At 49.0% G+C, this 21,632-nt stretch overlaps 1 protein-coding gene and 1 long non-coding RNA gene across 4 annotated transcripts in view; one reads left to right on the forward strand and one right to left on the reverse strand.

The window, feature by feature from the left end:
• The window catches only part of RGS19 (regulator of G protein signaling 19), a 324,046-nt gene extending 310,116 nt beyond the window's left edge, over nt 1–13,930 (reverse strand). Inside the window, exon 1 of one of the 3 annotated variants that reach the window (XM_063959208.1) lies at nt 13,795–13,930. The gene's annotated coding sequence lies outside the window, so the exon portion shown is untranslated. Of the gene's footprint in view, nt 1–13,193; nt 13,687–13,718 lie in introns of those variants that run through there. The other 2 variants (XM_063959206.1, XM_063959207.1) reach the window with 2 other exon arrangements.
• Nucleotides 13,849–21,632, forward strand: part of LOC135055314 (uncharacterized) — an 86,708-nt gene continuing 78,924 nt past the window's right edge. Inside the window, exon 1 of the long non-coding RNA XR_010243715.1 lies at nt 13,849–13,893. This is a non-coding gene — a long non-coding RNA (uncharacterized LOC135055314). The remainder of the gene's footprint in view (nt 13,894–21,632) is intronic.

The following is a 21,632-nucleotide window of genomic DNA, read 5'->3' on the forward strand; positions in this document are numbered from 1 at the left end:
TTCTCTGACGTCCTAGTGGATGCTGGGGACTCCGTCAGGACCATGGGGATTATACCAAAGCTCCCAAACGGGCGGGAGAGTGCGGATGACCCTGCAGCACCGAATGAGAGAACTCCATGTCCTCCTCAGCCAGGGTATCAAATTTGTAGAATTTAGCAAACGTGTTTTCCCCTGACCAAGTAACTGCTCGGCAAAGTTGTAAAGCCGAGACCCCTCGGGCAGTCGCCCAAGATGAGCCCCCTTCCTTTTGGAATGGGCTTTTACCGATTTTGGCTGTGGCAGGCCTGCCACAGAATGTGTAAACTGAATTGTATTACAAATCCAGCGAGCAATCGTCTGCTTAGAAGCAGGAGCACCCATCTTGTTGGGTGCATACAGGCTAAACAGCGAGTCAGATTTTCTGACTCCAGCCTTCCTGGAAACATATTTTTCAGGGCCCTGACAACGTCAAGTAACTTGGAGTCCTCCAAGTCCCTAGTACCCGCAGGTACCACAATAGGTTGGTTCATGTGAAAAACAGAAAACACCTTAAGGAGAAATTGAGGACGAGTCCTCAATTCTGCCCTGTCAGAATGAAAAATTAAGAAAGGGCTTTATATATGATAAAGCCGCCAATTCTGACACACGCCTGGCTGAAGCCAGGGCTAATAGCATCGTCACCTTCCATGTGAGATATTTTAAGTCCACAGTGGTGAGTGGTTCAAACCAATGTGACTTTAGGAAACTCAAAACAACATTGAGATCCCAAGGTGCCACTGGGGTACAAAAGGAGGCTGTATATGCAGTACCCCTTTTACAAACATCTGAACGTCAGGCACTAAAGCCTGTTCTTTCTGGAAGAAATTCGACAGGGCCGAAATTTGAACCTTAATGGACCCTAATTTTAGGCCCATAGACAGTCCTGTTTTCAGGAAATGTAGGAAACGACCCAGTTGGAATTCCTCTGTAGGGGCCTTCTTGGCCTCACACCACGCAACATATCTTCGCCAAATACGGTGAAAATGTTTTGCGGTTACATCCTTCCTGTCTTCGACCAGGGTAGGGATGACTTCATCTGGAATGCCCTTTCAGGATCCGGCGTTCAACCGCCATGCCGTCAAACGCGGCCGCGGTAAGTCTTGGAACAGACAAGGCCCCTGCTGGAGCAGGTCCTTTCTTAAAGGTAGAGGCCACGGGTCTTCCGTGAACATCTCTTGAAGTTTCGGGTACCAAGTCCTTCTTGGCCAATCCGGAACCACGAGTATCATTCTTACTCATCTCCCTCTTATGATTCTCAGTACTTTTTGTATGAGAGGCATAGGAGGGAACACATACTCTGACTGGTACATCCACAGTGTTACCAGAGCGTCCACCGCTATTGCCTGAGGGTCCCTTGACCTGGCGCAATATCTAGTTTTTTGTTCAGGCGGGACGCCATCATGTCCACCTTTGGTTTTTCACAACGGTTTACAATCATGTGGAAGACTTCCCGATGAAGTCCCCACTCTCCCGGGTGGAGGTCATGCCTGCTGAGGAAGTCTGCTTCCCAGTTTTCCACTCCCGGAATGAACACTGCTGAGAGTGTTATCACATGATTTTTCGCCCAGCGAAGAATCCTTGCAGTTTCTGCCATTTCCCTCCTGCTTCTTGTGCCGCCCTGTCTGTTTACGTGGGCGACTGCCGTGATGTTGTCCCACTGGATCAATACCGGCTGACCTTGAAGCAGAGGTCTTGCTAAGCTTAGAGCATTGTAAATTGCCCTTAGCTCCAGTATATTTATGTGGAGAGAAGTCTCCAGACTCGATCACACTCTCTGGAAATTTTTTCCTTGTGTGACTGCTCCCCAGCCACTCAGGCTGGCATCCGTGGTCACCAGGACCCAGTCCTGAATGCCGAATCTGCGGCCCTTTCATAGATGAGCACTCTGCAGCCACCGCAGAAGAAACACCCTTGTCCTTGGAGACAGGGTTATCCGCTGATGCATCTGAAGATGCGATCCGGACCATTTTTCCAGCAGATCCCACGTAAAGGTTCTTGCGTGAAATCTACCGAATGGGATCGCTTTGAAAGAAACCACCATTTTTCACAGGATCCTTGTGCAATGATGCACTGATACTTTTCCTGGTTTTAGGAGGTTCCTGACTAGCTCGGATAACTCCCTGGCTTTCTTCTCCGGGAGAAAACATCCTTTTCTGGACTGTGTCCAGAATCATCCCTAGGAACAGTAGACGTGTCGTCGGAAAAAACTGCGATTTTGGAATATTTAGAATCCACTCGTGCTGTCGTAGAACTACTTAAGATAGTGCTACTCCGACCTCCAACTGTTCTCTGGACCTTGCCCTTATCAGGAAAGCGTCCATATTTCTTTTAAGAAGAATCATCATTTCGGCCATTACCTTGGTAAAGACCCGGGGTGCCGTGGACAATCCAAACGGCAGCGTCTGAACTGATAGTGACAGTTCTGTACCACGAACCTGAGGTACCCTTGGTGAGAAGTGCAAATTTGGACATGTAGGTAAGCGTCCCTGATATCCAGTGACACCATATCGTCCCCTTCTTCCTGGTTCGCTATCACTGCTCTGAGTGACTCCATCTTGATTTGAACGCTTGTATGTAAGTGTTCAAATATTTCAGATCTCACCTAGCCGTCTGGCTTCAGTACCACAATATAGTGTGGAATAATACCCCTTCCCTTGTTGTAGAAGGGGTACTTTGATTATCACCTGCTGGGAATACAGCCTGTGAATTGTTCCCAATACTGCCTCCCTGTCGGAGGGAGACGTTGGTAAAGCAGACTTCAGGAACTTGTGAGGGGGAGACGTCTCGAATTTCCAATGTACACCTGGGATACTACGTGTAGGATCCAGGAGTCCACTTGTGAGTGAGCCCACTGCGTGCTGAAACTCTTGAGATGACCCCCTACCGCACCTGTCCGCTTGTACGGCCCCAGCGTCATGCTGCGGACTTGGCAGAAGCTGTGGAGGGCTTCTGTTCCTGGGAATGGGCTGCCTGCTGCAGTCTTCTTCCCTTTCCTCTACCCCTGGGCAGATATGACTGGCCCTTTTGCCCGCCTGCCCTTATGGGGACGAAAGGACTGAGACTGAAAAGACTGTGTCCTTTTCTGCTGAGATGTGACTTGGGGTAACAAAAGGTGGATTTTTCAGCTGTTGCCATGGCCACCAGGTCCGATGGACCGCCCCTTTATACGGCAATACTTCCATGTGCCGTCTGGAATCTGCATCACCTGACCACTGTCGTCTGGTAGATATGGACATCACATTTACTCTTGATGCCAGAATGCAAATATCCCTCTGCGCATCTCGCATATATAGAAATGCATCCTTAAAATGCTCTATAGTCAATAAAATCTTGTCCCTGTCAAGGGTATCAATATTTTCAGTCAGGAAATCCGACCAAGCCCCCTCAGCGCTGCACATCCAGGCTGAGGCGATTGCTGGTCGTAGTATAACACCAGTATATGTGTATATACTTTTAGGATATTTTTCAGCTTCCTATCAGCTGGCTCCTTGAGGGCTGCCGTATCTGGAGACGGTAACGCCACTTGTTTTTATAAGCGTGTGAGCGCCTTATTCACCCTAAGGTGTGTTTCCCAACTCGCCCTAACTTCTGGCGGGAAAGGGTATACCGCCAATAATTTTCTATCGGAGGAAACCCACGTATCATCACACACTTCATTTAATTTATCTGATTCAGGAAAAACTACAAGTAGTTTATTCACACCCTACATAATACCCTTATTTGTGGTACTTGTAGTATCAGAAATATGTAACACCTCCTTCATTGCCCTTAACATGAAACGTGTGGCCCTAAAGGAAAATACGTTTGTTTCTTCACCGTCGACACTGGAGTCAGTGTCTGTGTCGACCGACTGAGGTAAATGGGCGTTTTTACAAGCCCCTGACGGTGTCTGAGACGCCTGGACAGGTACTAATTTGTTTGCCGGCCGTCTCATGTCGTCAACCGACCTTACAGCGTGTTGACATTATCACGTAATTCCTAAATAAGCCATCCATTCCAGTGTCGACTCCCTAGAGAGTGACATCACCAATACAGGCAATTTGCTCCGCCTCCTCACCAACATCGTCCTCCTACATGTCGACACACACGTACCGACACACAGCACACACACACAGGGAATGCTCTGACAGAGGACAGGACCCCACTAGCCCTTTGGGGAGACAGAGGGAGAGTTTGCCAGCACACACCAAAAACGCTATAATTATACAGGGACAACCCCTTATACAAGTGTTTTCCCTTATAGCATTTTTATATATGTAATCATATCGCCAAATAAGTGCCCCCCCTCTCTGTTTTAACCCTGTTTCTGTAGTGCAGTGCAGGGGAGAGCCTGGGAGCCTTCCTCACAGCAGAGCTGAGCAGGAAAATGGCGCCGTGTGCTGAGGAGAATAGGCCCCGCCCCCTTTTCGGCGGGCTCTTCTCCCGGAGTTTGTGAGATCTGGCAGGGGTTAAATACATCCATATAGCCTCAAGGGCTATATGTGATGTATTTTAGCCATAAAAAGGTATTATACATTGCTGCCCAGGGCGCCCCCCCCAGCGCCCTGCACCCTCAGTGACAGTTGGTGACTGTTGGTGAAGTGTGCTGACAACAATGGCGCACAGCTGCAGTGCTGTGCGCTACCTTATGAAGACTGAAAGTCTTCTGCCGCCTGTTTCTGGACCTCTGGACATCTTCAACTTCGGCATCTGCAAGGGGGGTCGGCGGCACGGCTCCGGGACGAACCCCAGGGTGAGACCTGTGTTCCGACTCCCTCTGGAGCTAATGGTGTCCAGTAGCCTAAGAAGCAAATCCATCCTGCACGCAGGTGAGTTTTCTTCTCTCCCCTAAGTCCCTCGTAGCAGTGAGCCTGTTGCCAGCAGGACTCACTGAAAATAAAAAACCTAACTTAAACTTTTATTCTAAGCAGCTCAGGAGAGCCACCTAGATTGCACCCTTCTCGTCGGGCACAAAAATCTAACTGAGGCTTGGAGGAGGGTCATAGGGGGAGGAGCCAGTGCACACCACCTGATCCTAAAGCTTTTATTATTGTGCCCTGTCTCCTGCGGAGCCGCTATATCCCCATGGTCCTGACGGAGTCCCCAGCATCCACTAGGACGTCAGAGAAAATAAGAATTTACTTACCGATAATTCTATTTCTCGGAGTCCGTAGTGGATGCTGGGGTTCCTGAAAGGACCATGGGGAATAGCGGCTCCGCAGGAGACAGGGCACAAAAGTAAAGCTTTCCGATCAGGTGGTGTGCACTGGCTCCTCCCCCTATGACCCTCCTCCAAGCCAGTTAGGTACTGTGCCCGGACGAGCGTACACAATAAGGGAGGAATTTTGAATCCCGGGTAAGACTCATACCAGCCACACCAATCACACCGTACAACTTGTGATCAAAACCAGTTAACAGTATGATAACAGAGGAGCCTCTGAAAGATGGCTTCTTAACAATAACCCGAATTAGTTAACAATAACTATGTACAATTATTGCAGATAATCCGCACTTGGGATGGGCGCCCAGCATCCACTACGGACTCCGAGAAATAGAATTATCGGTAAGTAAATTCTTATTTTCTCTATCGTCCTAGTGGATGCTGGGGTTCCTGAAAGGACCATGGGGATTATACCAAAGCTCCCAAACGGGCGGGAGAGTGCGGATGACTCTGCAGCACCGAATGAGAGAACTCCAGGTCCTCCTTAGCCAGAGTATCAAATTTGTAGAATTTAGCAAACGTGTTTGCCCCTGACCAAGTAGCTGCTCGGCAAAGTTGTAAAGCCGAGACCCCTCGGGCAGCCGCCCAAGATGAACCCACCTTCCTTGTGGAATGGGCATTTACATATTTTGGCTGTGGCAGGCCTGCCACAGAATGTGCAAGCTGAATTGTATTACACATCCAACTAGCAATAGTCTGCTTAGAAGCAAGAGCACCCAGTTTGTTGGGTGCATACAGGATAACAGCAAGTCAGTTTTCCTGACTCCAGCCGTCCTGGAACATATTTTCAGGGCCCTGACAACATCTAGCAACTTGGAGTCCTCCAAGTCCCTAGTAAGTGCAAGGCACCACAATAAGCTGGTTCAGGTGAAACACTGACACCACCTTAGGGAGAGAACTGGGGACGAGTCCGCAGCTCTGCCCTGTCCGAATGGACAAACAGATATGGGCTTTTTTGAGAAAAAAACACCAATTTGACACTCGCCTGGTCCAGGCCAGGGCCAAGAGCATGGTCACTTTTCATGTGAGATGCTTCAAATCCACAGATTTGACTGGTTTTAAACCAATGTGATTTGAGGAATCCCAGAACTACGTTGAGATCCCACAGTGCCACTGGAGGCACAAAAGGGGGTTGTATATGCAATACTCCCTTGACAAACTTCTGGACTTCAGGAACTGAAGCCAATTCTTTCTGGAAGAAAATCGACAGGGCCGAAATTTGAACCTTAATGGACCCCAATTTGAGGCCCATAGACACTCCTGTTTGCAGGAAATGCAGGAAACGACCGAGTTGAAATTTCTTTGTGGGGCCTTCCTGGCCTCACACCACGCAACATATTTTCGCCACATGTGGTGATAATGTTGTGCGGTCACCTCCTTTCTGGCTTTGACCAGGGTAGGAATGACCTCTTCCGGAATGCCTTTTTCCTTTAGGATCCGGCTTTCCACCGCCATGCCGACAAACGCAGCTGCGGTAAGTCTTGGAACAGACATGGTACTTGCTGAAGCAAGTCCCTTCTTAGCGGCAGAGGCCATAAGACCTCTGTAAGCATCTCTTGAAGTTCCGGGTACCAAGTCCTTCTTGGCCAATCCGGAGCCATGAGTATAGTTCTTACTCCTCTACGTCTTATAATTCTCAGCACCTTAGGTATGAGAAGCAGAGGAGGGAACACATACACCGACTGGTACACCCACGGTGTTACCAGAACGTCCACAGCTATTGCCTGAGGGTCTCTTGACTTGGCGCAATACCTGTCCCGTTTTTTGTTCAGACGGGACGCCATCATGTCCACCTTTGGTATTTCCCAACGGTTTACAATCATGTGGAAAAAACTTCCCGATGAAGTTTCCACTCTCCCGGGTGGAGGTCGTGCCTGCTGAGGAAGTCTGCTTCCCAGTTTCCATTCCCGGGATGAAACACTGCTGACAGTGCTATCACATGATTTTCCGCCCAGCGAAAAGTCCTTGCAGTTTTTGCCATTGCCCTCCTGCTTCTTGTGTCGCCCTGTCTGTTTACGTGGGCGACTGCCGTGATGTTTTTCCCACTGGATCAATACCGGCTGACCTTGAAGCAGAGGTCTTGCTAAGCTTAGAGCATTATAAATTTACCCTTAGCTCCAGTATATTTATGTGGAGAAAAGTCTCAAGACTTGATCACACTCCCTGGAAATTTTTTCCTTGTGTGACTGCTCCCCAGCCTCTCGGGCTGGGCTCCGTGGTCACCAGCATCCAATCCTGAATGCCGAATCTGCGGCCCTCTAGAAGATGAGCACTCTATAACCACCACAGGAGAGACACCCTTGTCCTTGGATATAGGGTTATCCGCTGATGCATCTGAAGATGCGATCCGGACCATTTGTCCAGCAGATCCCACTGAAAAGTTCTTGCGTGAAATCTGCCGAATGGAATTGCTTCGTAGGAAGCCACCATTTTTACCAGGACCCTTGTGCAATGATGCACTGTTTTTAGGAGGTTCCTGACTAGCTCGGATAACTCCCTGGCTTTCTCTTCCGGGAGAAACACCTTTTTCTGGACTGTGTCCAGAATCATCCCTAGGCACAGCAGACGTGTCATCGGGATCAGCTGCGATTTTGGAATATTTAGAATCCACCCGTGCTGTTGTAGCAGTATCCGAGATAGTGCTACTCCGACCTCCAACTGTTCCCTGGACTATGCCCTTATCAGGAGATCGTCCAAGTAAGGGATAATGAAGACGCCTTTTCTTCGAAGAAGAATCATCATTTCGGCCATTACCTTTGTAAAGACCCGGGGTGCCGTGGACAATCCAAACGGCAGCGTCTGAAACTGATAGTGACAGTTCTGCACCACGAACCTGAGGTACCCTTAGTGAGAAGGGCAAATTTGGGACATAGAGGTAAGCATCCCTGATGTCCCGGGACACTATATAGTCCCCTTCTTCCTGGTTCGTTATCACTGCTCTGAGTGACTCCATCTTGATTTGAACCTTTGTAAGTGTTCAAAAATTTTTTTTAGAATAAGTCTCACCTAGCCTTCTGGCTTCAGTACCACAATATAGTGTGGAATAATACCCCTTTTCTTGTAGTAGGAGGGGTAATTTAATTATCACCTGCTGGGAATACAGCTTGTGAATTTTTTTCCCATACTGCCTCCTTGTCGGAGGGAGACCTTGGTAAAGCAGACTTCAGGAGCCTGCGAAGGGGAAACGTCTCGACATTCCAATCTGTACCCCTGGGATACTACTTGTAGGATCCAGGGGTCCTGTACGGTCTCAGCGCCATGCTGAGAACTTGTCAGAAGCGGTGGAATGCTTCTGTTCCTGGGAATGGGCTGCCTGCTGCAGTCTTCTTCCCTTTCCTCTATCCCTGGGCAGATATGATCTTATAGGGACGAAAGGACTGAGGCTGAAAAGACGGTGTCTTTTTCTGCAGAGATGTGACTTAGGGTAAAAAACGGTGGATTTTCCAGCAGTTGCCGTGGCCACCAGGTCCGATGGACCGACCCCAAATAACTCCTCTTCCTTTATACGGCAATACACCTTTGTGCCGTTTGGAATCTGCATCACCTGACCACTGTCGTGTCCATAACATCTTCTGGCAGTTATGGACATCGCATTTACTCATGATGCCAGAGTGCAAATATCCCTCTGTGCATCTCGCATATATAGAAATGCATCCTTTAAATGCTCTATAGTCAATAAAATACTGTCCCTGTCAAGGGTATCAATATTTTTAGTCAGGGAATCCGACCAAGCCACCCCAGCTCTGCACATCCAGGCTGAGGTGATCGCTGGTCGCAGTATAACACCAGTATGTGTGTATATACTTTTTATGATATTTTCCAGCCTCCTGTCAGCTGGTCCTTGAGGACGGCCCTATCTATAGACGGTACCGCCACTTGTTTTGATAAGCGTGTGAGCGCCTTATCCACCCTAAGGGGTGTTTCCCAACGCGCCCTAACTTCTGGCGGGAAAGGGTATACCGCCCATAATTTTCTATCGGGGGGAACCCACGCATCATCACACACTTTATTTAATTTATCTGATTCAGGAAAAACTATGGTAGTTTTTTCACATCCCACATAATACCCTCTTTTGTGGTACTTGTAGTATCAGAAATATGTAACACCTCCTTCATTGCCTTTAACGTGTGGCCCTAATAAGGAATACGTTTGTTTATTCACCGTCGACACTGGATTCAGTGTCCCTGTCTGTGTCTGTGTCGACCGACTAAAGTAAACGGGCGTTTTTAAAACCCCTGACGGTGTTTTTGAGACGTCTGGACCGGTACTAATTGTTTGTCGGCCGTCTCATGTCGTCAACCGACCTTGCAGCGTGTTGACATTATCACGTAATTCCCTAAATAAGCCATCCATTCCGGTGTCGACTCCCTAGAGAGTGACATCACCATTACAGGCAATTGCTCCGCCTCCTCACCAACATCGTCCTCCTACATGTCGACACACACGTACCGACACACAGCACACACACAGGGAATGCTCTGATAGAGGACAGGACCCACTAGCCCTTTGGAGAGACAGAGGGAGAGTTTGCCAGCACACACCAAAAACGCTATAATTATATAGGGACAACCTTATATAAGTGTTTTCCCTTATAGCATCTTTTTTATATATTTCTAGCGCCAAATTAGTGCCCCCCCTCTCTGTTTTAACCCTGTTTCTGTAGTGCAGTGCAGGGGAGAGCCTGGGAGCCTTCCCTCCAGCCTTTCTGTGAGGGAAAATGGCGCTGTGTGCTGAGGAGATAGGCCCCGCCCCTTTTTCGGCGGCCTCGTCTCCCGCTCTTAACGGATTCTGGCAGGGGTTAAATATCTCCATATAGCCTCCGGAGGCTATATGTGAGGTATTTTTAGCCAAAATAGGTATTCATTTGCCTCCCAGGGCGCCCCCCTCCCAGCGCCCTGCACCCTCAGTGACTGCCGTGTGAAGTGTGCTGAGAGGAAAATGGCGCACAGCTGCAGTGCTGTGCGCTACCTTTAGAAGACTGAGGAGTCTTCTGCCGCCGATTCTGGACCTCTTCTTACTTCAGCATCTGCAAGGGGGCCGGCGGCAAGGCTCCGGTGACCATCCAGGCTGTACCTGTGATCGTCCCTCTGGAGCTGATGTCCAGTAGCCAAGAAGCCAATCCATCCTGCACGCAGGTGAGTTCACTTCTTCTCCCCTAAGTCCCTCGTTGCAGTGATCCTGTTGCCAGCAGGACTCACTGTAAAATAAAAAACCTAAGCTAAACTTTTCTAAGCAGCTCTTTAGGAGAGCCACCTAGATTGCACCCTTCTCGGCCGGGCACAAAAATCTAACTGGCTTGGAGGAGGGTCATAGGGGGAGGAGCCAGTGCACACCACCTGATCGGAAAGCTTTACTTTTGTGCCCTGTCTCCTGCGGAGCCGCTATTCCCCATGGTCCTTTCAGGAACCCCAGCATCCACTAGGACGATAGAGAAACATAGTTACATCAGCAGATGACACTGGAATAAGTATCAGGTGGCAGAAGACTGCTGGAGTTGATGCAGTTGAAGATTATTAAAGTAAGACAAAGGATAAGCACATGAGGGAAGAGGGCCCTGCTCGTGAGAGCTTACATTCTAAAGGGGAGGGATAGATAGACAGAGGTGACACAGATGGGGTACATAGAGAGCGTAGAACAAAGGGTTAGGATGAGATTTGGCTGGGTTTGGTGAAGAAGTGGGTCTTGAGAGCCTGTTTGAAGTTTTGTAGAGAGGTGGAGAGTCTGAGGGGGAGCGGTAGGGAATTCCAGAGAATTGGAGCAGCACGTGAAAAATCTTGGAGGTAGGAGTGGGAGGAAGTAATCAGTAGGCAGGAGAATCGGCGTGCATTAGCAGAGCGAAGAGGACGGGTGGGAGTGTAAAGGGAGATAAGGTCAGAGATGTAGATGGGAGAGGAGTGGGTGAGGGCTTTGTAAGCGAGTGTGAGAAGCTCGAAATGGATATATATATGCATGTTTAATATGCTATGTGTATATTATATATATATATATTTATATATATATATATATATATAGGTGTATATACGGTATATATGTGTACATATATAGATATGTATATATATATGTATATATATATATATACACAGACACACTAGTTTTACGGACCCAGCATGTACTGGGTCACCTCAGTCCCCGCCCCCGTGCTTGGCTCCACCCAGTTCTGGAAACCCCCCCATGAAAATCCTGCGTTTGCCACTGAAATACTGCACGGTGTAAATACTTTTTTTTTTAATGCTTTTGTTTATGCACATTTATATTGGTGTGCCTGTGTTATGGCTTCAACATAGGAGTTACTGTGTGAGATTTGAGCAGAGAAGGCAAAGGTGGGACATTATTGAAACTTTCAAATATACCAAGGGGTTTAACAAGGCCCAGGAGGGAGACATTCTTCAAAGGAAAATAAGTATTAAAACATGAGGACATGCACTGAAACTGGAGGGAGATAGTTCAGGGGGTTGGATATGATGTCCCAGCTGACGGGATGCCACCTTTCAGGATTCTGACAGCGGCATCCCGCTAGCCATAATACCAGCAGCGAGTCCCCTCGCTGGCTCGGTGGGTGCGTGGAACCACCAACCGAGTGGGAATACCGGGGGCGGTCAGTATTCCGTTCGCTGGAATTCCGACAGCTGGTATATTAACTACATCGTAGTTCAGGGGAAACTTGAGGAACAATAACTTCACGGAAAGGGTAGTGGACAAGATGGTAGACGGTAATACAATACAGCAATTTAAACATGCTTAGGATAGACATAAGGATATCCTTAGAAAGAACTATGGATAAAATACGGTTGAGGTTACCAAAAGGTATAAAAAGGGACAGAGTAGATGGGTAAAGTGGTTCTTATCAGCTGTCGAATTCTATATTTCTATTTTTAATATGTACTGACCATGCATTTTTCTGGTACATAAATATCCCCACTGCCAGCTGCACAAATAGTTACTTCTCATTTTGCTAAACTGGAGTAGCGGTTTATTATGCCTAGAAGCTAGCACATCATAGTATTGTACTCCTGCTACTCTTTGTTTTTAATAAAAATGCAAATGTAGCTTGCTTATAATGCTCACTGATACATGCCCAAGACTGAAAAATGTTCCTGCTGCAAGAGTTAGATGATGAAATAATCTAATTACATGAGGCAAACAGAGAAGCTGTGTCTTGCGATGACATGGGACCAAATACAATGTTGGCACTGTCCACTTGGATTGTGGCTAATTAATTGCACTGTGACAAGTTGACAGTCTCTGCAGCCCAATTAAATGTGCTTTTATTTGCTCTAAGAATAAAACTGACCATTAAGTAGGCAAAGTCCTACAGGTATGTCCTCAAAAAAAAAAAATTTAGGCAGCTTTGCTATCATACAATTTAGATGTGGTGGATGGTAGTGAAGGGTGAAGATGGGCCTTAGACAGGTTTGGCACCAGACCACAGAGATTTTTAGCTATGCCACTATTGAATATGTATATAGCTTTAGATTTTGTAATATTGTTTGCCTCTCAACCACCTGTTTCCCCAGATAACAGTTACAGCATACCTCCCAACTGTCGTTTTTTTGGGGACTGTCCCGCTGTCCCACCCGCGGACCGCAGTGTCCCGCGGTGGGGGGCAGTTGGGAGGCTCTGTCACTCACTGTTCTGTTAAGCAGAGCAGTGGTGAATAGAAGCTGTGTCTTTTCACTTTTCACTAGAGACCGTCTTTTCACTTTTCACTAGAGACAGAGGGAGAGGGGGCATGCCAGCAGCTCACAGAGCGCTGGGCATGCCCCCTCAGTGACGAAAACTGGGGCCATGGCTCGCAATCGCGGCACTCCCGTGAAGCTATGCCCCCTTTCCTGAGGTCACGTCCCCTTTCCCCGGTGGGAAATGCCTCTTTATGAGGCATCAAAGTTGGGAGGTATGGTTACAGAACAGGGGGTGTTAAATACAAGGCCATAAGGATGTGGGAGAACAAATATACAGCTTATACTTGCCTACTTACCTAGTACAGCCAGGAGGCTTCCTGAAATTCAGGTGATATTTCTGGACACCCCCCCTCCACCACCACCAAAACCCCCAGGAAAGTGGGCATGTCTTTGGACTATGATTGGGAATACGGTAGTAACCTAACCCTTGCCCGAAGCTTGCGAGCCATGCGATGGGACACGGTGCACTAATTGGGGTTCCCGGGCACATTACGAAGAAAAAAACTACACCAATTTTCTTTTAAATAAACTCATGTCGCCATTTTCCATGTCGACCTTGTCCGTGTCGACCTCATGACAATGTCAACATATTTCAGGTGTCGACCTAATGACTGTCGACCTAGTTTGGGTCGACCCAATGAACCACACCCCCAGGATGTTATCTGCACTTTCCCTCTGAACCCAGGAAGGATGTGATCCTTTCTCTCTCACTACCGACCTAGGATCCCTCCTCTCCCTCCCCTCTCATCCTTGGAGAGTCCCCTGCACTCTCACTTGCTAGTACAGTATCTCTGCTGCTATCTGTCAGGATGGGATCTTACCGACATGTCTCGCCCCAGTCCGTTATGCCGCTACTGTCTGCTGAGTGTTGACAAACGTTACCCGGGAGATAGTTACCAAGAGACGTTTCTCTTTCCCACGTGACGTGTGGCAACAAGCGGCAGCTGCGACCTGGGACATTAGTCAGTGGCCTGGCTCAGTGACTCCCTGCTCCCGGTGAGACTAGATGCTGCGCGGGCGGGTAATTGCGGCCGGTCAGTGCCCTGTGTAATACATCTCCTTATAGTCATGTCCGCCGTAGTCTGGCGCCCACGCAAACCGGTGCACTGTGTAAAGGTGCTGGGATTACTGGATGATATGTCTGTGCAGAAACTAATGATCTGCCGACTCGGTTTTATCATCATTACCACATTATTTCCACCTCTGTGTTATCATTATTACTACTACATTATTCTGAGCTCTTATTATTAGCATATTAACTAATTATTCTTACCGTTCTATTATCACATTCATATTATCTCTGCACTGCAGTATCCTTAATACCATACTTTACTATTCTCGTATTAACATTATTGCTACATTATCGTTATCTGTATATGTGCTGTATATGCCATTATTACTTCTGCGTACATTGTTGTGACCCCCTACTGTATATTAGAATTATTACTACACTGTAATCATCTATTATCTATACTGCAGACTACATGTATTCTCATTGGTGGTAATTCTGAGTTGATCGCAGCAGGAACTTTGTTAGCAGTTGGGCAAAACCATGGGGGTCATTCCGAGTTGTTCGCTCGTAATTTTTTTCTCGCGCATGCGCAATGTCCGCAGTGCGACTGCGCTAAGTAAATTTGCTATGCAGTTAGGTATTTTACTCACGGCATTACGAGGTTTTTTCTTCGTTCTGGTGATCGTAATGTGATTGACAGGAAGTGGGTGTTTCTGGGCGGAAACAGGCCGTTTTATGGGAGTGTGCGAAAAAACGCTATCGTTTCTGGGAAAAACGCGGGAGTGGCTGGAGAAACGGAGGAGTGCCTGGCCGAACGCTGGGTGTGTTTGTGACGTCAAACCAGGAACGACAAGCACTGAACTGATCGCAGATGCCGAGTAAGTGTGGAGCTACTCAGAAACTGCTAAGAAGTGTCTATTCGCAATTCTGCTAATCTTTCGTTCGCAATTTTGATAAGCTAAGATTCACTCCCAGTAGGCGGCGGCTTAGCGTGTGCAAAGCTGCTAAAAGCAGCTTGCGAGCGAACAACTCGGAATGACCCCCCATGTGCACTGCAGGGGGGGCAGATATAACGTGCAGAGAGAGTTAGATTTGGGTGTGGTGTGTTCAATCTGCAATCTAATTTGCAGTGTAAAATAAAGCAGCCAGTATTTACCCTGCACAGAAATAAAATATAACCCACCCAAATCTAACTCTTTCTGCACGTTATATCTGCCTCCCCTGCAGTGCACGGTATCCGTTCACATGGTCGACCATGTTATGGTCGACGGTCATTAGGTCGACCACTATTGGTCGACATTGACATGGTCGACATGGACACATGGTCGACACATGAAAATGGTCGACACATGAAAAGGTCGACATGATATTTTTAACTTTTTTTTCTTTTGGGGAACTTTTCCATACTTTACGATCCACGTGGACTACGATAGGAAAGGTAATCTGAGCCGAGCGAAGCGGTAGCGGAGCGAAGCCACCATGCCCGAAGCATGGCGAGCGAAGCGAGCCATGCGAGGGGACGCGGTGCACTAATTGGGGTTCCCAGTCACTTTACGCAAAAAACGCCACCAAAAAAGTAAAAAAATTCATGTCGACCTTTTCATGGGTCGACATTTCATGTGTCGACCATGTGTCCATGTCGACCAATAGTGGTCGACCTAACGACTGTCGACCAAAACATGGTCGACCATTCATACCGGAACCGCAGTGCACAGGGTTTTGCCCAATTGCTATCAAAAATCCTGCTGCGATCAACTTGGAATTACCCCCTATGCCCCATCTGCCTCCCCCTACCCCCCAATACTTTGGTATCTGATTATCCAACGATTTGCGGCACCATATACATTATTACCAGAGCAGTTCAACATTGCTTCACTATGGGGACAGGTGCTCAAAAAGCTGCTGTCGCCACGATTCCTAACACCCACAGTTATGCCGCTAATTAGCGGAGGCGTAACGTTACACTGCCAGCTTTGTTAATGCACGACTGCACGTATATACGTGACCTGAGTTCACGCATGTGCACATAAAGCGCCAGAACAAGCAGGGGGATCCAAAGGAATACCTTTTAGCAAAACACAGCCCTCTTTTCCATGGGAAGGAGCGGGGCTCCGGGAATCGACACCATCTAAAGATGGCGTAAGTTCCTACAGTCAACTGAAAGTTTGCTGAATGAAGGCCCCCATACTAGTGCATGGGGACTGCGGACAATATTGGGGCTGCCAGCTAAGCAGAAGATATCCCGGATATATAATGCACTAGGCAGAAAACAGTATCGCGTCAGTAGATTTGTCGGATTTCTGCTCGCACCCCAGGAGGGGTGCGATAAGAAATCCCCAACTCTGGTATAACATCGCACTGAATTGAATAGCTACAAGAGCTTTTTCACGGCGCTGTTCAATTCACGTTGAATTGAATCGCCCATTTGATTTCTCATACGTCCTAGAGGATGCTGGGGACTCCAAAAGGACCATGGGGTATAGACGGATCCGCAAGAGCTTGGGCACACTATAAAGACTTAAACTGGGTGTGAACTGGCTCCTCCCTCTATGCCCCTCCTCCAGACCTCAGTTAGACATTGTGCCCAGGAGTGATGGGTCACACACTAGGGGAGCTCTCCTGAGTTTCTCTGAAAGACTTTATGTTAGGTTTTTTATTTTCAGGCAGACCTGCTGGCTACAGGCTCCCTGCATCGTGGGAGTGAGGGGAGAGAAGCAGTACCTACTTCTTCTTAGTTTAAAGGCTCTGCTTCTCGTCTACTGGACACCATTAGCTCCAGAGGGTTCGATCACTTGGTGCGCCTAGCTGCTTGTTCCCGGAGCCACGCCGTCAATCCCCTCACAAAGGCCGGAAGAAAGAAGCCGGGTGAGTATTGGAAGAAAAGAAGACTTCAGTGACGGCAGAAGACTTCAGTAACGGAGGTAACAGCAGCGGTAGGGCTGCGCTCCAGGATCCCACACACCAACGTCTCTGGCAGGGTGCAGGGCGCTGGGGGGGAGCGCCCTGGGGGCATGTTGCTGATGGTCTACAATGCTGGCGGGGGACATATTACGGTGCCTGGGCACAGCGTATGTTCACCCCGCCAGGGTGCTGCAAGGGGGAGAGACAGCGGTAGCGCTGACTCCCTGCTCCTGCACTTACCATCACCTGCAGGGTGCAGGGCGCTGGGGGGGGGGAGCGCCCTGGGCAGCATATAGCATAAATTCTGTACTTCACTGGCGGGGGGACATACTTTGGTGCCCGTCCCGCCAGTGCGCCGTGAACGGGAGGGAGCAGCAGCGGTAGCGCTGCGCTCCCAGCTCCCGCACTCCACCGGGCCTGCAGGGTGCAGGGCGCTGGGGGGGAGCGCCCCGGGCAGCATTTAACAGATGTAATCACTGGCGGGGGGGACATGCTTCGGCGCCCGCCCCGCCAGTGCGCAGCGAACGGGAGGGAGCGGCAGTGGTAGCGCTGCGCTCTCTGCTCCCGCTCCCCGTCGGCCTGCAGGGTGCAGGGCGCTGGGGGGAAGCGCCCTGGGCGGCATTTATAAAAGGATCCCGGGCGGGGGAGCATACCCGGACACCGGGTGTCTTCGCCCCGCCGGGAGACCGCAGCGTGCACGCTGCGGTCCATAGCTCCCACACACCAACGGCTTCCGTGGGTGCAGGGCGCAGGGGGGGGGCGCCCTGGGCTGCGTTGGGACAAAAAGTAAGTTATACAGGGGGTTACCCCCTGTATATAGGGTCCCCAGCTAGTTTTTAGGGTATTATATATTTATATAATTGAGCAGGCTTAAGCGCGCCGGGAGGGGGCGGAGCTTAGCCCTCACAGAGGAGTCAGCGCCATTTTCCTCAGGTCTCCACCAGGATTTACTGTATAGTAAGAAGGAGGGGGGGCACAGTGTTTTTAATGCGTTATGGGTGTCATATAGCATTATCATTAATAATGGACGCATAATCCTTGTTGTGATACATAACTTCACTGTTTCCCTGTTTTCTCTGACGTCCTAGTGGATGCTGGGTACTCCGTAAGGACCATGGGGTATAGACGGGCTCCGCAGGAGACTGGGCACTCTTAAAAGAAAGATTAGGTACTATATCTGGTGTGCACTGGCTCCTCCCTCTATGCCCCTCCTCCAGACCTCAGTTAGTATCTGTGCCCGGCCAGAGCTGGATGCACCCTAGGGGCTCTCCTGAGCTTCCTTGAAAATAAAGTATTTGTTAGGTTTTTTATTTTCAGTGAGATCTGCTGGCAACAGACTCACTGCTACGTGGGACTGAGGGGAGAGAAGCGAACCTACCTGCTTGCAGCTAGTTTGGGCTTCTAAGGCTACTGGACACCATTAGCTCCAGAGGGATCGAACACAGGCCCAGTCCTCGGTCGTCCGGTCCCGGAGCCGCGCCGCCGTCCCCCTTGCAGAGCCAGAAGAACGAAGAGAAGTTGAAAATCGGCGGCTGAAGACTCCGGTCTTCATTAAGGTAGCGCACAGCACTGCAGCTGTGCGCCATTGCTCCCTTAGCACACCACACACTCCGGTCACTGATGGGTGCAGGGCGCTGGGGGGGGCGCCCTGGGCAGCAATTAGATTACCTTACTTGGCGAAAAGCACATAATACAGTCTGATAAACTGTATATGTGCATTAACCCCCGCCATTAAAGTACATAAAAGGACAGAAGCCCGCCGCTGAGGGGGCCGGGCCTTCTTCCTCAGCACACCGGCGCCATTTTCTCTTCACAGCTCAGCTGGAAGGAAGCTCCCCAGGCTCTCCCCTGCAGTATCCTGGTACACAAAGGGTAAAAAAGAGAGGGGGGGCACATAAATTTAGGCGCAAAACTGTGTATATAAGCTGCTATAGGGGAAAAATCACTCAGTATAGTGTACATCCCTGTATTATATAGCGCTGTGGTGTGTGCTGGCATACTCTCTCTCTGTCTCTCCAAAGGGCCTGGTGGGGGAACTGTCTTCAAATAGAGCATCCCCTGTGTGTGTGGTGTGTCGGTACGCGTGTGTCGACATGTCTGAGGTAAAAGGCTCCTCTAAGGAGGTGATAGAGTGGATAAGTGTGTGGGAGGGTGTCTCCGTCAACAACGCCGACACCTGTTTGGATATGTGTAAGTGCTGAGGTAAAATTATTGCACAAAAGGTTAGGGAACAGAAAGGAAATCTACCCTGGTCTGTCCCTATGTCACAGAGTCCTTCAGAGTCTCTCTATGCTCACTATCCAAAATAACAAAGTATCGACACGGAGTTTAACTCCACTGTCGACTACGATAATGCAAAGTTACAGCCAAGAGGGCTAAAAGATATTCAATATATGATTATTGGAATAAAAGATGATTTGCATATCACTGATGACTCATCTGTCCCTGACACGAGAGTACACATGTTAAGGGGAAGAATGCTGAGGTAAATTTCCCTCCTCTCATGAGGAAAAAGAGCGGGAATCTCTAGACAAGAGACGGCAGCTTCCCACAAGAGAATTCTCAGGCTGTATCCTTTCCCCACTAGGGCCAGGATGTGTTGAGAATCTTCCCCTTGGGTGTCCTGTTTGCACTAGCTATTCTCAGGGATCCTGCAGATAGTGTGCACATTCTAGTATACTACCCAGACCGGCGATTGTGTCGGCATGGGTTTATAGCGCTGTGGCAGCGTGGACAGGTACCTTATCAGCAGAGATTGAGACCCTAGTATGCATATAAATATTTTAAGATGCTGTCTTAAGTGATAGATATATAATTATAAAGCATGCCCAAAGGGACATGAGTATACTGGGTCCTAGAGACAAAAGCTATGTCGATTTCTGCTTGACGTGTCCTGTAGAATATACATTGGACAGATGATGCCGACTTAAGAGGCATATGGAAGGCTGAGGATTGTGTGGAGAAAGGTTCTCGGGCCTGGTCTCCACAGCTATAGCTGGTAATTCTGATATTTTGCCTTATATTCCTGCACAGCCTAGGAAAGCACGACATTATTAAATGCAGCTTTTCGAATAAAGAAACAAGAAAGTCTGAGGTGCGTCCTTTCTTGTCAGAGCCGGGGGCAGAGGAAAGAAGCTGTACAACACAGCTAGTCCCCAGGAACAGAAGTCCTCCCCGGCCTCTACAAAAATCCACCGCATGTCGCTGGGGCTCCACAGGCGGAGCTAGGCCCGGTGGGGACACGCCTTCGTAAGTTCAGCCACAAGTGGGTTCACTCCCTGTTAGATCCCTGGGCAATAGAAATTGTATCGCAGGGATACAGGCTGGACTGTGAGAAGATGCCCCCTCACCGAGGACCCGGCGGGCTTCCCCCCAAAGAGAGGGAGCCAGTGTTAACTGCAATTCGTAAATTGTATCTTCAACAGGTGGTGGTCAAGGGTCCCCTCCTTCAACAAGAGGGTGTTATTATTCGACCATGTTATAATCCCGAAAACAGACGGTTCGGTTAGACCCATATTGAATTAAAATCCCTGAACATATACCTGAAAAGGTTCAGGTTCAAGATGGAATCGCTAAGAGCGGTCATTGCAAGCCTGAAATGAATCGGGACATAAGGGATGCATACCTTCGTGTCCCCATTTATCCACCTCATCAGGCGTACCTCAGAATTGCGGTACGGGATTGTTATTACCAATTTCACCAAGGTAATGGCGGATATGACGGTGCTCCTGCGGAAGCAAGGTGTAACTATTATCACATACTTGGATGATCTCATAAAAGCGAGATCAAGAGAGCAGTTGCTGGACAGCGTATCACCTTCTCTGGAAGTGAAACGGCAACACGACTGGATTCTATATATTCCGAAGTCGCAGTTGGTTCCTACAGCTCATCTGCCTCGCCTAGGCATGATCCTAGACACAGACCAGAAGAGGGTTTATCTCCCGATAGAGAGAGCTCAGGAGCTCATGACACTGGTCAGGAATCTATTGAAAACCAAAACAGGTGTCAGTGCAACACTGCACTCGAGTCCTGGGAAGGATGATGGCATCATACGAGGCCATCCCCTTCGGCTGGTTCCATGCAAGGACAATGGAACTTACTGGACAAGTGGTCCGGATCACATCTTCAGATGCATCGGTTAATCACCCTATCCCCCAGGGCCAGGGTGTCTCTCCTGTGGTGGCTGCGGAGTGCTCACCTTCTCGAGGGCCGCAGATTCGGCATTCAGGACTGGGTCCTGGTGACCACGGATGCAAGCCTCCGAGGGTGGGGGGCAGTTACACAGGGAAGAAAATTCCAAGGTTTGTGGTCAAGCCAACAGACTTGCCTTCACATCAATATCCTGGAACTAAGGGCCATATACAACGCCCTAAGTCAAGCGGAGTTCCTGCTTCGCGACCAACCGGTTCTGATCCAGTCAGACCGCAGGGGCTCATGTAAACCGCCAGGGCGGCACAAGGAGCAGGGTGGCGAGGGTAGAAGCCACCAGAATTCTTCGCTGGGCGGAGAATCAAGTAAGCGCACAGCAGTGTTCATTCCGGGAGTGGACACGACCTCCACCCGGGAAAGTGGTGACTTCATCAGGAAGTCTTCACGCAGTTTTGCAAATTGATGGAAACTGCCGCAGGTGGACTACATGGCGTCCCACCTCAATAAAAAGATAAAAAAGGTTTTACGCTGGGTCAAGGGACTCTCAGGCGATAGCTGTGGTCGCACTAGTAACACCGTGGGTGTTCCAGTTGATCTATATATTCCCTCCTCTTCCTCTCAGACCCAAGGGCTGAGAATTGTAATAAACGGAGGAGTGTGAACAATGGCCCTC

Source organism: Pseudophryne corroboree, chromosome 3, assembly GCF_028390025.1.
Source record: "Pseudophryne corroboree isolate aPseCor3 chromosome 3, aPseCor3.hap2, whole genome shotgun sequence".
Classification (NCBI taxonomy): domain Eukaryota; kingdom Metazoa; phylum Chordata; class Amphibia; order Anura; family Myobatrachidae; genus Pseudophryne; species Pseudophryne corroboree.